This window comes from Triturus cristatus, chromosome 10 (assembly GCF_964204655.1).
Source record: "Triturus cristatus chromosome 10, aTriCri1.1, whole genome shotgun sequence".
NCBI classification, from domain to species: Eukaryota; Metazoa; Chordata; class Amphibia; order Caudata; family Salamandridae; genus Triturus; species Triturus cristatus.
In genome coordinates this window covers 1,031,740,909-1,031,757,116 of record NC_140593.1, presented here as the reverse complement: position 1 = coordinate 1,031,757,116, position 16,208 = coordinate 1,031,740,909, and positions in this window count along the sequence as shown.

Here is a 16,208-nt window from a genome sequence, read left to right as displayed (position 1 = left end):
GGACTGGACCTGCATCTGTCGAACCACGACTGCCAGAGTAACTCCAAGGATTAGTTGGCTGGCTTCCTAGAACCTCAGGGACAGAAGGCTCCAACAACCTTGGACCCGATACCTGAACTCTGCCATTTGTGAGTCCTACCATACCAAGTGGTGCCACCACAGTCCTAGACCCTCTGAAGTGGTCCGGAAGGTGCTCTGTCACACCAACTGTGGATCCAGCAGAACCGATGCATCTCCCCTGCTGTGCTGTGCAACGCTGAGCAGAACAGACGCATTGTGTCTGCTGTGTGAGTCTTCGCATTGCAAGGACTCTGTATCACCCTCGCAGCCCCATCAGAACAGCCACTGCACGACACATCCTCAACACATCCTCAACACAGCATCACAGCCTGGCAGCTCCTTAGAACCTACGCCTTGCCCAAACAGCGCAACGCATCTTCGATGCTGGACTTCGCGTCACACTCCCTCCTCAACGGTATCCTTGAGAAGGAAGTAGTCTTATGGCTCTTTGTAACCAAAGCATCGCTTCAGTTGTGCAACACATCTTCGACATGGTGCCTTGCAACACTACGCAACACAGATTCAAGGTACTGTTGTTCAATGGGCCTAACTGGTCCCTGTAGCTGGCTCGTGCTTCATTGTGGTTGGCCGAAGTTGTGACTTTGCCCCGGCGTGACCAGATTGCTACAGTTAGCGCTTTTTGCTTTTTGGCACTGTTTGCACTAAAATCTCTAAAAGTGCATATTCAGGTTCTACTGATTGGATTTTTGTAATTTCAGGCTTATTTTATTTATTAAAAAACACTTTATTTAACTTGGTGTGGGGTCCTTTTTGTGTGGTGTTTTCAATTTTTTACTGTTTGAAGTCTTGCACAAATATTTTACACATTGCCTCTAGGCTAAACCTGACTTCTTTTTGACAAGCTACAAGAGGGTTGAGCACAAATTAATTTAGGATTTGTCTTGTGCCTCACCCTGATAATAGTTGAGGTTGCTGCCTGAGAAGAGTTTCTTTCCCCTCAACAAGTAACATCATTTCTTACACTGTCTAATGGTAACTTCATAATGGTAACTTCATGCCGAAAATAAAAGAACCAAAATATCTAGAGTGCAGTAGGATAATAACCTGGACACTAGAGTCCAGTCAGGGGACTTGGTCCTCACTTCTGAGGAGTTAAACAAAAACCTTCCTTAAAGTTTGGTGTTTTAATAGTTTCTTGAATAAGGGGGTTCAGCTCTGATTTGGCTCTCCAGGGTGCTCCTGTGTTGCTGATTCTTTGGTTTCTGATTATTAAATGGATGAGTTGGCATCAGGGGTGACAATCACGACCCGAGGACTCTAGCGGGAATGTAGTGAGGCAGAGCTTTTGTAAATATGATGCTCATTATTCCAGTGGCATTTGTGGATGTTTAACAATGTCTTGAGAGCCAATGGCGAACTTTCAAAATTGGTTTGGTGTGTTTGAATTTATGTAAATTCAGGCACATCTTAGCCACTTGATTTTGGAATCCCTACAGTCCATCAATCAAATTGTGTGGCAGGCCTGTGCATAACATCTTACAACAGTGTGTCTGTCATTAAATATGGCATCTCGTAAGTTTAATTTGTTAAATGCTTTGCTGCAGAGTGTATAACAAACACATCTTTCTTGGTATCGGCCTAAGGCCCAAGTGAATTAAAGAATGTGATAGCCGATGCATGCATCTCATATGCTCTCAGTATCTTACATTTTAAGAAAGGGCTTCTATTATTGCTCATAAATGAGTACCATTCTAGTGTGCGCAGAAAGTTGGGGTCTGGCAGACGCCAATCACATTTCACTGAGGTCACTAATACTGCTTAGTTTGCTTTCATACGAGTGACATATGGTGGAGTATTACTGCACATTCATGTAAGAGAGAAGCAGCACTGGGAGAGCTGCCTAGGGTGAGTATAATATCTAAGGGACTGATTAACGATTATGAGTGCGGTGGTCTTCCGTTCACCACACTCGTGGCGGTACAGCAGTGGCATTCCACGGTCCGCCGTATTACGAATACATGTAGTTGTAGCCGTGGAGGACCACCGGCTGCGCCAGGGAACCACCATTCCCTGGTGGTGGCGCAGCGGAGGCTCAATGCAATACGCTGAGCCAGTAATGGTGCTGTCCCACTCAGGACATTACAAGTTCCACCAGCCATTTCATGGTGGGAGCCCCCCATGGAAAGGCTGGTGGTGGAGGAATAAAGGGGGCCCTACAGGGCCCCATGCCTCCCCTGCCAGAAGAATACATTCAGGGGGGCACAACATGTGCCCCTTTGTCGATATTCCCCCTAGTCCCAGCATGGCATGGACATCACCATCCATATCAAGTTTAATTGGCCGCACACTGCTCGTCACACCAGCAAGTTGCCCCAAGGAATTCTGGTCAATGTAGTGGCGACGGCAAGTACGCCTATGCCACAGTGTGTATGAAAAAGTATGTGTCGCATTAGCCATCCCTGGACACATGTTTCGAGGTAGTTGCCTCTCGTCAGCAGGGAGCAGGTAAGTGTAAAGGGGTGCCGCGTGGACTGCCAAAAATTAAAAACAGGTAGAGTACCTCTCAAGGCGCGCAGGTGCTGGTCCAAGACTCGTCAGTCCGCTGGCTCAGGGGAGCCATAATATATCAAGTTTAATTGGCCGCACACTGCTCGTCACACCAGCAAGTTGCCCCAAGGAACTCTGGTCAATGTAGTGGCGACGGCGAGTACGCCTATGCCACAGTGTGTATGAAAAAGTATGTGTCGCATTAGCCATCCCTGGACACGTGTTTCAAGGTAGTTGCCTCTCGTCAGCAGGGAGCAGGTAAGTGTAAAAGGGTGACGCATGGACTGCCAAAAATTAAAAACAGGTAGAGTACCTCTCAAGGCGCGCAGGGGCTGGTCCAAGACTCGTCAGTCCGCTGGCTCAGGGGAGCCGTAATATATCAAGTTTAATTGGCCGCACACTGCTCATCACACCAGCAAGTTGCCCCAAGGAACTCTGGTCAATGTAGTGGCGACAGCGAGTACGCCTATGCCACAGTGTGTAGGAAAAAGTATGTGTCGCATTAGCCATCCCTGGACACGTGTTTCGAGGTAGTTGCCTCTCGTCAGCAGGGAGCAGGTAAGTGTAAAGGGGTGCCGCGTGGACTGCCAAAAATTAAAAATAGGTAGAGTACCTCTCAAGGCGCGCAGGTGCTGGTCCAAGACTCGTCAGTCCGCTGGCTCAGGGGAGCCGTAATATATCAAGTTTAATTGGCCGCACACTGCTCGTCACACCAGCAAGTTGCCTCAAGGAACTCTGGTCAATGTAGTGGCGACGGCGAGTACGCCTATGCCACAGTGTGTATGAAAAAGTATGTGTCGCTTTAGCCATCCCTGGACACGTGTTTCGAGGTAGTTGCCTCTCGTCAACAGGGAGCAGGTAAGTGTAAAGGGGTGCCGCGTGGACTGCCAAAAATTAAAAACAGGTAGAGTACCTCTCAAGGCGCGCAGGTGCTGGTCCAAGACTCGTCAGTCCGCTGGCTCAGGGGAGCCGTAATATATCAAGTTTAATTGGCCGCACACTGCTCGTCACACCAGCAAGTTGCCCCAAGGAACTCTGGTCAATGAAGTGGCGACGGCGAGTACGCCTATGCCACAGTGTGTATGAAAAAGTATGTGTCGCATTAGCCATCCCTGGACACGTGTTTCGAGGTAGTTGCCTCTCGTCAGCAGGGAGCAGGTAAGTGTAAAGGGGTGCCGCGTGGACTGCCAAAAATTAAAAATAGGTAGAGTACCTCTCAAGGCGCGCAGGTGCTGGTCCAAGACTCGTCAGTCCGCTGGCTCAAGGGAGCCGTAATATATCAAGTTTAATTGGCCGCACACTGCTCGTCACACCAGCAAGTTGCCCCAAGGAACTCTGGTCAATGTAGTGGCGACGGCGAGTACGCCTATGCCACAGTGTGTATGAAAAAGTATGTGTCGCATTAGCCATCCCTGAACACGTGTTTCAAGGTAGTTGCCTCTCGTCAGCAGGGAGCAGGTAAGTGTAAAAGGGTGACGCGTGGACTGCCAAAAATTAAAAACAGGTAGAGTACCTCTCAAGGCGCGCAGGTGCTGGTCCAAGACTCGTCAGTCCGCTGGCTCAGGGGAGCCGTAATATATCAAGTTTAATTGGCTGCACACTGCTCGTCACACCAGCAAGTTGCCCCAAAGAACTCTGGTCAATCTAGTGGCGACGGCGAGTACGCCTATGCCACAGTGTGTATGAAAAAGTATGTGTCGCATTAGCCATCCCTGGACACGTGTTTCCAGGTAGTTGCCTCTCGTCAGCAGGGAGCAGGTAAGTGTAAAGGGGTGCCGCGTGGACTGCCAAAAATTAAAAACAGGTAGAGTACCTCTCAAGGCGCGCAGGTGCTGGTCCAAGACTCGTCAGTCCGCTGGCTCAGGGGAGCCGTAATATATCAAGTTTAATTGGCCGCACACTGCTCGTCACACCAGCAAGTTGCCCCAAGGAACTCTGGTCAATGTAGTGGCGACGGCAAGTACGCCTATGCCACAGTGTGTATGAAAAAGTATGTGTCGCATTAGCCATCCCTGGACACGTGTTTCAAGGTAGTTGCCTCTCGTCAGCAGGGAGCAGGTAAGTGTAAAAGGGTGACGCGTGGACTGCCAAAAATTAAAAACAGGTAGAGTACCTCTCAAGGCGCGCAGGTGCTGGTCCAAGACTCGTCAATCCGCTGGCTCAGGGGAGCCGTAATATATCAAGTTTAATTGGCCGCACACTGCTCGTCACACCAGCAAGTTGCCCCAAGGAACTCTGGTCAATGTAGTGGCGACGGCGAGTACGCCTATGCCACAGTGTGTATGAAAAAGTATGTGTCGCATTAGCCATCCCTGGACACGTGTTTCGAGGTAGTTGCCTCTCGTCAGCAGGGAGCAGGTAAGTGTAAAGGGGTGCCGCGTGGACTGCCAAAAATTAAAAACAGGTAGAGTACCTCTCAAGGCGCGCAGGTGCTGGTCCAAGACTCGTCAGTCCGCTGGCTCAGGGGAGCCGTAATATATCAAGTTTAATTGGCCGCACATTGCTCGTCACACCAGCAAGTTGCCCCAAGGAACTCTGGTCAATGTAGTGGCGACAGCGAGTACGCCTATGCCACAGTGTGTATGAAAAAGTATGTGTCGCATTAGCCATCCCTGGACACGTGTTTCAAGGTAGTTGCCTCTCATCAGCAGGGAGCAGGTAAGTGTAAAGGGGTGCCGCGTGGACTTCCAAAAATTAAAAACAGGTAGAGTACCTCTCAAGGCACGCAGTTGCTGGTCCAAGACTCGTCAGTCCGCTGGCTCAGGGGAGCCGTAATATATCAAGTTTAATTGGCCGCACACTGCTCGTCACACCAGCAAGTTGCCCCAAGGAACTCTGGTCAATGTAGTGGCGACGGCGAGTACGCCTATGCCACAGTGTGTATGAAAAAGTATCTGTCGCATTAGCCATCCCTGGACACGTGTTTCGAGGTAGTTGCCTCTCGTCAGCAGGGAGCAGGTAAGTGTAAAGGGGTGCCGCGTGGACTGCCAAAAATTAAAAATAGGTAGAGTACCTCTCAAGGCGCGCTGGTGCTGGTCCAAGACTCGTCAGTCCGCTGGCTCAGGGGAGCCGCAATATATCAAGTTTAATTGGCCGCACACTGCTCGTCACACCAGCAAGTTGCCCCAAGGAACTCTGGTCAATGTAGTGGCGACGGCGAGTACGCCTATGCCACAGTGTGTATGAAAAAGTATGTGTCGCATTAGCCATCCCTGGACACGTGTTTCAAGGTAGTTGCCTCTCGTCAGCAGGGAGCAGGTAAGTGTAAAGGGGTGGCGCGTGGACTGCCAAAAATTAAGAACAGGTAGAGTACCTCTCAAGGCGCGCAGGTGCTGTTCCAAGACTCGTCAGTCCGCTGGCTCAGGGGAGCCGTAATATATCAAGTTTAATTGGCCGCACACTGCTCGTCACACCAGCAAGTTGCCCAAAGGAACTCTGGTCAATGTAGTGGCGACGGCGAATACGCCTATGCCACAGTGTGTATGAAAAAGTATGTGTCGCATTAGCCATCCCTGGACACGTGTTTCGAGGTAGTTGCCTCTCGTCAGCAGGGAGCAGGTAAGTGTAAAGGGGTGCCGCGTAGACTGCCAAAAATTAAAAACAGGTAGAGTACCTCTCAAGGCGCGCAGGTGCTGGTCCAAGACTCGTCAGTCCGCTGGCTCAGGGGAGCCGTAATATATCAAGTTTAATTGGCCGCACATTGCTCGTCACACCAGCAAGTTGCCCCAAGGAACTCTGGTCAATGTAGTGGCGACAGCGAGTACGCCTATGCCACAGTGTGTATGAAAAAGTATGTGTCGCATTAGCCATCCCTGGACACGTGTTTCAAGGTAGTTGCCTCTCATCAGCAGGGAGCAGGTAAGTGTAAAGGGGTGCCGCGTGGACTTCCAAAAATTAAAAACAGGTAGAGTACCTCTCAAGGCACGCAGTTGCTGGTCCAAGACTCGTCAGTCCGCTGGCTCAGGGGAGCCGTAATATATCAAGTTTAATTGGCCGCACACTGCTCGTCACACCAGCAAGTTGCCCCAAGGAACTCTGGTCAATGTAGTGGCGACGGCGAGTACGCCTATGCCACAGTGTGTATGAAAAAGTATCTGTCGCATTAGCCATCCCTGGACACGTGTTTCGAGGTAGTTGCCTCTCGTCAGCAGGGAGCAGGTAAGTGTAAAGGGGTGCCGCGTGGACTGCCAAAAATTAAAAATAGGTAGAGTACCTCTCAAGGCGCGCTGGTGCTGGTCCAAGACTCGTCAGTCCGCTGGCTCAGGGGAGCCGCAATATATCAAGTTTAATTGGCCGCACACTGCTCGTCACACCAGCAAGTTGCCCCAAGGAACTCTGGTCAATGTAGTGGCGACGGCGAGTACGCCTATGCCACAGTGTGTATGAAAAAGTATGTGTCGCATTAGCCATCCCTGGACACGTGTTTCAAGGTAGTTGCCTCTCGTCAGCAGGGAGCAGGTAAGTGTAAAGGGGTGGCGCGTGGACTGCCAAAAATTAAAAACAGGTAGAGTACCTCTCAAGGCGCGCAGGTGCTGGTCCAAGACTCGTCAGTCCGCTGGCTCAGGGGAGCCGTAATATATCAAGTTTAATTGGCCGCACACTGCTCGTCACACCAGCAAGTTGCCCAAAGGAACTCTGGTCAATGTAGTGGCGACGGCGAATACGCCTATGCCACAGTGTGTATGAAAAAGTATGTGTCGCATTAGCCATCCCTGGACACGTGTTTCGAGGTAGTTGCCTCTCGTCAGCAGGGAGCAGGTAAGTGTAAAGGGGTGCCGCGTAGACTGCCAAAAATTAAAAACAGGTAGAGTACCTCTCAAGGCGCGCAGGTGCTGGTCCAAGACTCGTCAGTCCGCTGGCTCAGGGGAGCCGTAATATATCAAGTTTAATTTGCCGCACACTGCTCGTCACACCAGCAAGTTGCCCCAAGGAACTCTGTTCAATGTAGTGGCGACGGCGAGTACGCCTATGCCACAGTGTGTATGCAAAAGTATGAGTCGCATTAGCCATCCCTGGAGACGTGTTTCGAGGTAGTTGCCTCTCGTCAGCAGGGAGCAGGTAAGTGTAAAGGGGTGCCGCGTGGACTGCCAAAAATTAAAAACAGGTAGAGTACCTCTCAAGGCGCACAGGTGCTGGTACAAGACTCGTCAGTCCGCTGGCTCAGGGGAGCCGTAATATATCAAGTTTAATTGGCCACACACTGCTCGTCACACCAGCAAGTTGCCCCAAGGAACTCTGGTCAATGTAGTGGCGACGGCGAGTACGCCTATGCCACAGTGTGTATGAAAAAGTATGTGTCGCATTAGCCATCCCTGGACACGTGTTTCGAGGTAGTTGCCTCTCGTCAGCAGGGAGCAGGTAAGTGTAAAGGGGTGCCGCGTGGACTGCCAAAAATTAAAAATAGGTAGAGTACCTCTCAAGGCGCGCAGGTGCTGGTCCAAGACTCGTCAGTCCGCTGGCTCAGGGGAGCCGTAATATATCAAGTTTAATTGGCCGCACACTGCTCGTCACACCAGCAAGTTGCCCCAAGGAACTCTGGTCAATGTAGTGGCGACGGCGAGTACGCCTATGCCACAGTGTGTATGAAAAAGTATGTGTCGCATTAGCCATCCCTGGACACGTGTTTCGAGGTAGTTGCCTCTCGTCAGCAGGGAGCAGGTAAGTGTAAAGGGGTGCCGCGTGGACTGCCAAAAATTAAAAATAGGTAGAGTACCTCTCAAGGCGCGCAGGTGCTGGTCCAAGACTCGTCAGTCCGCTGGCTCAGGGGAGCCGTAATATATCAAGTTTAATTGGCCGCACACTGCTCGTCACACCAGCAAGTTGCCCCAAGGAACTCTGGTCAATGTAGTGGCGACGGCGAGTACGCCTATGCCACAGTGTGTATGAAAAAGTATCTGTCGCATTAGCCATCCCTGGACACGTGTTTCGAGGTAGTTGCCTCTCGTCAGCAGGGAGCAGGTAAGTTTAAAGGGGTGCCGCGTGGACTGCCAAAAATTAAAAATAGGTAGAGTACCTCTCAAGGCGCGCTGGTGCTGGTCCAAGACTCGTCAGTCCGCTGGCTCAGGGGAGCCGCAAGATATCAAGTTTAATTGGCCGCACACTGCTCGTCACACCAGCAAGTTGCCCCAAGGAACTCTGGTCAATGTAGTGGCGACGGCGAGTACGCCTATGCCACAGTGTGTATGAAAAAGTATCTGTCGCATTAGCCATCCCTGGACACGTGTTTCGAGGTAGTTGCCTCTCGTCAGCAGGGAGCAGGTAAGTGTAAAGGGGTGCCGCGTGGACTGCCAAAAATTAAAAATAGGTAGAGTACCTCTCAAGGCGCGCTGGTGCTGGTCCAAGACTCGTCAGTCCGCTGGCTCAGGGGAGCCGCAATATATCAAGTTTAATTGGCCGCACACTGCTCGTCACACCAGCAAGTTGCCCCAAGGAACTCTGGTCAATGTAGTGGCGACGGCGAGTACGCCTATGCCACAGTGTGTATGAAAAAGTATGTGTCGCATTAGCCATCCCTGGACACGTGTTTCAAGGTAGTTGCCTCTCGTCAGCAGGGAGCAGGTAAGTGTAAAGGGGTGCCGCGTGGACTGCCAAAAATTAAAAACAGGTAGAGTACCTCTCAAGGCGCGCAGGTGCTGGTCCAAGACTCGTCAGTCCGCTGGCTCAGGGGAGCCGCAATATATCAAGTTTAATTGGCCGCACACTGCTCGTCACACCAGCAAGTTGCCCAAAGGAACTCTGGTCAATGTAGTGGCGACGGCGAGTACGCCTATGCCACAGTGTGTATGAAAAAGTATGTGTCGCATTAGCCATCCCTGGACACGTGTTTCGAGGTAGTTGCCTCTCGTCAGCAGGGAGCAGGTAAGTGTAAAGGGGTGCCGCGTAGACTGCCAAAAATTAAAAACAGGTAGAGTACCTCTCAAGGCGCGCAGGTGCTGGTCCAAGACTCGTCAGTCCGCTGGCTCAGGGGAGCCGTAATATATCAAGTTTAATTGGCCGCACACTGCTCGTCACACCAGCAAGTTGCCCCAAGGAACTCTGTTCAATGTAGTGGCGACGGCGAGTACGCCTATGCCACAGTGTGTATGCAAAAGTATGAGTCGCATTAGCCATCCCTGGAGACGTGTTTCGAGGTAGTTGCCTCTCGTCAGCAGGGAGCAGGTAAGTGTAAAGGGGTGCCGCGTGGACTGCCAAAAATTAAAAACAGGTAGAGTACCTCTCAAGGCGCACAGGTGCTGGTACAAGACTCGTCAGTCCGCTGGCTCAGGGGAGCCGTAATATATCAAGTTTAATTGGCCACACACTGCTCGTCACACCAGCAAGTTGCCCCAAGGAACTCTGGTCAATGTAGTGGCGACGGCGAGTACGCCTATGCCACAGTGTGTATGAAAAAGTATGTGTCGCATTAGCCATCCCTGGACACGTGTTTCGAGGTAGTTGCCTCTCGTCAGCAGGGAGCAGGTAAGTGTAAAGGGGTGCCGCGTGGACTGCCAAAAATTAAAAATAGGTAGAGTACCTCTCAAGGCGCGCAGGTGCTGGTCCAAGACTCGTCAGTCCGCTGGCTCAGGGGAGCCGTAATATATCAAGTTTAATTGGCCGCACACTGCTCGTCACACCAGCAAGTTGCCCCAAGGAACTCTGGTCAATGTAGTGGCGACGGCGAGTACGCCTATGCCACAGTGTGTATGAAAAAGTATGTGTCGCATTAGCCATCCCTGGACACGTGTTTCGAGGTAGTTGCCTCTCGTCAGCAGGGAGCAGGTAAGTGTAAAGGGGTGCCGCGTGGACTGCCAAAAATTAAAAATAGGTAGAGTACCTCTCAAGGCGCGCAGGTGCTGGTCCAAGACTCGTCAGTCCGCTGGCTCAGGGGAGCCGTAATATATCAAGTTTAATTGGCCGCACACTGCTCGTCACACCAGCAAGTTGCCCCAAGGAACTCTGGTCAATGTAGTGGCGACGGCGAATACGCCTATGCCACAGTGTGTATGAAAAAGTATGTGTCGCATTAGCCATCCCTGGACACGTGTTTCCAGGTAGTTGCCTCTCGTCAGCAGGGAGCAGGTAAGTGTAAAGGGGTGCCGCGTGGACTGCCAAAAATTAAAAACAGGTAGAGTACCTCTCAAGGCGCGCAGGTGCTGGTCCAAGACTCGTCAGTCCGCTGGCTCAGGGGAGCCGTAATATATCAAGTTTAATTGGCCGCACACTGCTCGTCACACCAGCAAGTTGCCCCAAGGAACTCTGGTCAATGTAGTGGCGACGGCGAGTACGCCTATGCCACAGTGTGTATGAAAAAGTATCTGTCGCATTAGCCATCCCTGGACACGTGTTTCGAGGTAGTTGCCTCTCGTCAGCAGGGAGCAGGTAAGTTTAAAGGGGTGCCGCGTGGACTGCCAAAAATTAAAAATAGGTAGAGTACCTCTCAAGGCGCGCTGGTGCTGGTCCAAGACTCGTCAGTCCGCTGGCTCAGGGGAGCCGCAAGATATCAAGTTTAATTGGCCGCACACTGCTCGTCACACCAGCAAGTTGCCCCAAGGAACTCTGGTCAATGTAGTGGCGACGGCGAGTACGCCTATGCCACAGTGTGTATGAAAAAGTATGTGTCGCATTAGCCATCCCTGGACACGTGTTTCAAGGTAGTTGCCTCTCGTCAGCAGGGAGCAGGTAAGTGTAAAGGGGTGCCGCGTGGACTGCCAAAAATTTAAAACAGGTAGAGTACCTCTCAAGGCGCGCAGGTGCTGGTCCAAGACTCGTCAGTCCGCTGGCTCAGGGGAGCCGTAATATATCAAGTTTAATTGGCCGCACACTGCTCGTCACACCAGCAAGTTGCCCAAAGGAACTCTGGTCAATGTAGTGGCGACGGCGAGTACGCCTATGCCACAGTGTGTATGAAAAAGTATGTGTCGCATTAGCCATCCCTGGACACGTGTTTCGAGGTAGTTGCCTCTCGTCAGCAGGGAGCAGGTAAGTGTAAAGGGGTGCCGCGTGGACTGCCAAAAATTAAAAACAGGTAGAGTACCTCTCAAGGCGCGCAGGTGCTGGTCCAAGACCCGTCAGTCCGCTGGCTCAGGGGAGCCGTAATATATCAAGTTTAATTGGCCGCACACTGCTCGTCACACCAGCAAGTTGCCCCAAGGAACTCTGGTCAATGTAGTGGCGACGGCGAGTACGCCTATGCCACAGTGTGTATGAAAAAGTATGTGTTGCATTAGCCATCACAGGACACGTGTTTCGAGGTAGTTGCCTCTCGTCAGCAGGGAGCAGGTAAGTGTAAAGGGGTGCCGCGTAGACTGCCAAAAATTAAAAACAGGTAGAGTACCTCTCAAGGCGCGCAGGTGCTGGTCCAAGACTCGTCAGTCCGCTGGCTCCGGGGAGCCGTAATTTATCAAGTTTAATTGGCCGCACACTGCTCGTCACACCAGCAAGTTGCCCCAAGGAACTCTGTTCAATGTAGTGGCGACGGCGAGTACGCCTATGCCACAGTGTGTATGAAAAAGTATGTGTCGCATTAGCCATCCCTGGACACGTGTTTCGAGGTAGTTGCCTCTCGTCAGCAGGGAGCAGGTAAGTGTAAAGGGGTGCCGCGTGGACTGCCAATAATTAAAAACAGGTAGAGTACCTCTCAAGGCGCACAGGTGCTGGTACAAGACTCGTCAGTCCGCTGGCTCAGGGGAGCCGTAATATATCAAGTTTAATTGGCCACACACTGCTCGTCACACCAGCAAGTTGCCCCAAGGAACTCTGGTCAATGTAGTGGTGACGGCGAGTACGCCTATGCCACAGTGTGTATGAAAAAGTATGTGTCGCATTAGCCATCCCTGGACACGTGTTTCGAGGTAGTTGCCGCTCGTCAGCAGGGAGCAGGTAAGTGTAAAGGGGTGCCGCGTGGACTGACAAAAATTAAAAATAGGTAGAGTACCTCTCAAGGCGCGCAGGTGCTGGTCCAAGACTCGTCAGTCCGCTGGCTCTGGGGAGCCGTAATATATCAAGTTTAATTGGCCGCACACTGCTCGTCACACCAGCAAGTTGCCCCAAAGAACTCTGGTCAATGTAGTGGCGACGGCGAGTACGCCTATGCCACAGTGTGTATGAAAAAGTGTGTCGCATTAGCCATCCCTGGACACGTGTTTCAAGGTAGTTGCCTCTCGTCAGCAGGGAGCAGGTAAGTGTAAAGGGGTGCCCCGTGGACTGCCAAAAATTAAAAACAGGTAGAGTACCTCTCAAGGCGCGCAGGTGCTGGTCCAAGACTCGTCAGTCCGCTGGCTCAGGGGAGCCGTAATATATCAAGTTTAATTGGCCGCACACTGCTCGTCACACCAGCAAATTGCCCCAAGGAACTCTGGTCAATGTAGTGGCGACGGCGAGTACGCCTGTGCCACAGTGTGTATGAAAAAGTATGTGTCGCATTAGCCATCCCTGGACACGTGTTTCGAGGTAGTTGCCTCTCGTCAGCAGGGAGCAGGTAAGTGTAAAGGGGTGCCGCGTGGACTGCCAAAAATTAAAAACAGGTAGAGTACCTCTCAAGGCGCGCAGGTGCTGGTCCAAGACTCGTCAGTCCGCTGGCTCAGGGGAGCCGTAATATATCAAGTTTAATTGGCCGCACACTGCTTGTCACACCAGCAAGTTGCCCCAAGGAACTCTAGTCAATGTAGTGGCGATGGTGAGTACGCCTATGCCACAGTGTGCATGAAAAAGTATGTGTTGCATTAGCCATCCCTGGACACGTGTTTCGAGGTAGTTGCCTTTCGTCAGCAGGGAGCAGGTAAGTGTAAAGGGGTGCCGCGTGGACTGCCAAAAATTAAAAACAGGTAGAGTACCTCTCAAGGCGCGCAGGTGCTGGTCCAAGACTCGTCAGTCCACTGGCTCAGGGGAGCCGTAATATATCAAGTTTAATTGGCCGCACACTGCTCGTCACACCAGCAAGTTGCCCCAAGGAACTCTGGTCAATGTAGTGGCGACGGCGAGTACGCCTATGCCACAGTGTGTATGAAAAAGTGTGTCGCATTAGCCATCCCTGGACACATGTTTCAAGGTAGTTGCCTCTCGTCAGCAGGGAGCAGGTAAGTGTAAAGGGGTGCCGCGTGGACTGCCAAAAATTAAAAACAGGTAGAGTACCTCTCAAGGCGCGCAGGTGCTGGTCCAAGACTCGTCAGTCCGCTGGCTCAGGGGAGCCGTAATATATCAAGTTTAATTGGCCGCACACTGCTCGTCACACCAGCAAGTTGCCCCAAGGAACTCTGGTCAATGTAGTGGCGACGGCGAGTACGCCTATGCCACAGTGTGTATGAAAAAGTATGTGTCGCATTAGCCATCCCTGGACACGTGTTTCGAGGTAGTTGCCTCTTGTCAGCAGGGAGCAGGTAAGTGTAAAGGGGTGCCGCGTGGACTGCCAAAAATTAAAAACAGGTAGAGTACCTCTCAAGGCGCGCAGGTGCTGGTCCAAGACTCGTCAGTCCGCTGGCTCAGGGGAGCCGTAATATATCAAGTTTAATTGGCCGCACACTGCTTGTCACACCAGCAAGTTGCCCCAAGGAACTCTGGTCAATGTAGTGGCGATGGCGAGTACGCCTATGCCACAGTGTGTATGAAAAAGTATGTGTTGCATTAGCCATCCCTGGACACGTGTTTCGAGGTAGTTGCCTCTCCTCAGCAGGGAGCAGGTAAGTGTAAAGGGGTGCCGCGTGGACTGCCAAAAATTAAAAACAGGTAGAGTACCTCTCAAGGCGCGCAGGTGCTGGTCCAAGACTCGTCAGTCCACTGGCTCAGGGGAGCCGTAATATATCAAGTTTAATTGGCCGCACACTGCTCGTCACACCAGCAAGTTGCCCCAAGGAACTCTGGTCAATGTAGTGGCGACGGCGAGTACGCCTATGCCACAGTGTGTATGAAAAAGTATGTGTCGCATTAGCCATCCCTGGACATGTGTTTCGAGGTTGTTGCCTCTCGTCAGCAGGGAGCAGGTAAGTGTAAAGGGGTGCCGCGTGGACTGCCAAAAATTAAAAACAGGTAGAGTACCTCTCAAGGCGCGCAGGTGCTGGTCCAAGACTCGTCAGTCCGCTGGCTCAGGGGAGCCGTAATATATCAAGTTTAATTGGCCGCACACTGCTCGTCACACCAGCAAGTTGCCCCAAGGAACTCTGGTCAATGTAGTGGCGACGGCGAGTACGCCTATGCCACAGTGTGTATGAAAAAGTATGTGTCGCATTAGCCATCCCTGGACACGTGTTTCGAGGTAGTTGCCTCTCGTCAGCAGGGAGCAGGTAAGTGTAAAGGGGTGCCGCGTGGACTGCCAAAAATTAAAAACAGGTAGAGTACCTCTCAAGGCGCGCAGGTGCTGGTCCAAGACTCGTCAGTCCGCTGGCTCAGGGGAGCCGTAATATATCAAGTTTAATTGGCCGCACACTGCTCGTCACACCAGCAAGTTGCCCCAAGGAACTCTGGTCAATGTAGTGGCGACGGCGAGTACGCCTATGCCACAGTGTGTATGAAAAAGTATGTGTCGCATTAGCCATCCCTGGACACATGTTTCGAGGTAGTTGCCTCTCGTCAGCAGGGAGCAGGTAAGTGTAAAGGGGTGCCGCGTGGACTGCCAAAAATTAAAAACAGGTAGAGTACCTCTCAAGGCGCGCAGGTGCTGGTCCAAGACTCGTCAGTCCGCTGGCTCAGGGGAGCCGTAATATATCAAGTTTAATTGGCCGCACACTGCTCGTCACACCAGCAAGTTGCCCCAAGGAACTCTGGTCAATGTAGTGGTGACGGCGAGTACGCCTATGCCACAGTGTGTATGAAAAAGTATGTGTCGCATTAGCCATCCCTGGACACGTGTTTCGAGGTAGTTGCCTCTCATCAGCAGGGAGCAGGTAAGTGTAAAGGGGTGCCGCGTGGACTGCCAAAAATTAAAAACAGGTAGAGTACCTCTCAAGGCGCGCAGGTGCTGGTCCAAGACTCGTCAGTCCGCTGGCTCAGGGGAGCCGTAATATATCAAGTTTAATTGGCCGCACACTGCTTGTCACACCAGCAAGTTGCCCCAAGGAACTCTGGTCAATGTAGTGGCGATGGCGAGTACGCCTATGCCACAGTGTGTATGAAAAAGTATGTGTTGCATTAGCCATCCCTGGACACGTGTTTCGAGGTAGTTGCCTCTCGTCAGCAGGGAGCAGGTAAGTGTAAAGGGGTGCCGCGTGGACTGCCAAAAATTAAAAACAGGTAGAGTACCTCTCAAGGCGCGCAGGTGCTGGTCCAAGACTCGTCAGTCCACTGGCTCAGGGGAGCCGTAATATATCAAGTTTAATTGGCCGCACACTGCTCGTCACACCAGCAAGTTGCCCCAAGGAACTCTGGTCAATGTAGTGGCGACGGCGAGTACGCCTATGCCACAGTGTGTATGAAAAAGTATGTGTCGCATTAGCCATCCCTGGACACGTGTTTCGAGGTAGTTGCCTCTCGTCAGCAGGGAGCAGGTAAGTGTAAAGGGGTGCCGCGTGGACTGCCAAAAATTAAAAACAGGTAGAGTACCTCTCAAGGCGCGCAGGTGCTGGTCCAAGACCCGTCAGTCCGCTGGCTCAGGGGAGCCGTAATATATCAAGTTTAATTGGCCGCACACTGCTCGTCACACCAGCAAGTTGCCCCAAGGAACTCTGGTCAAT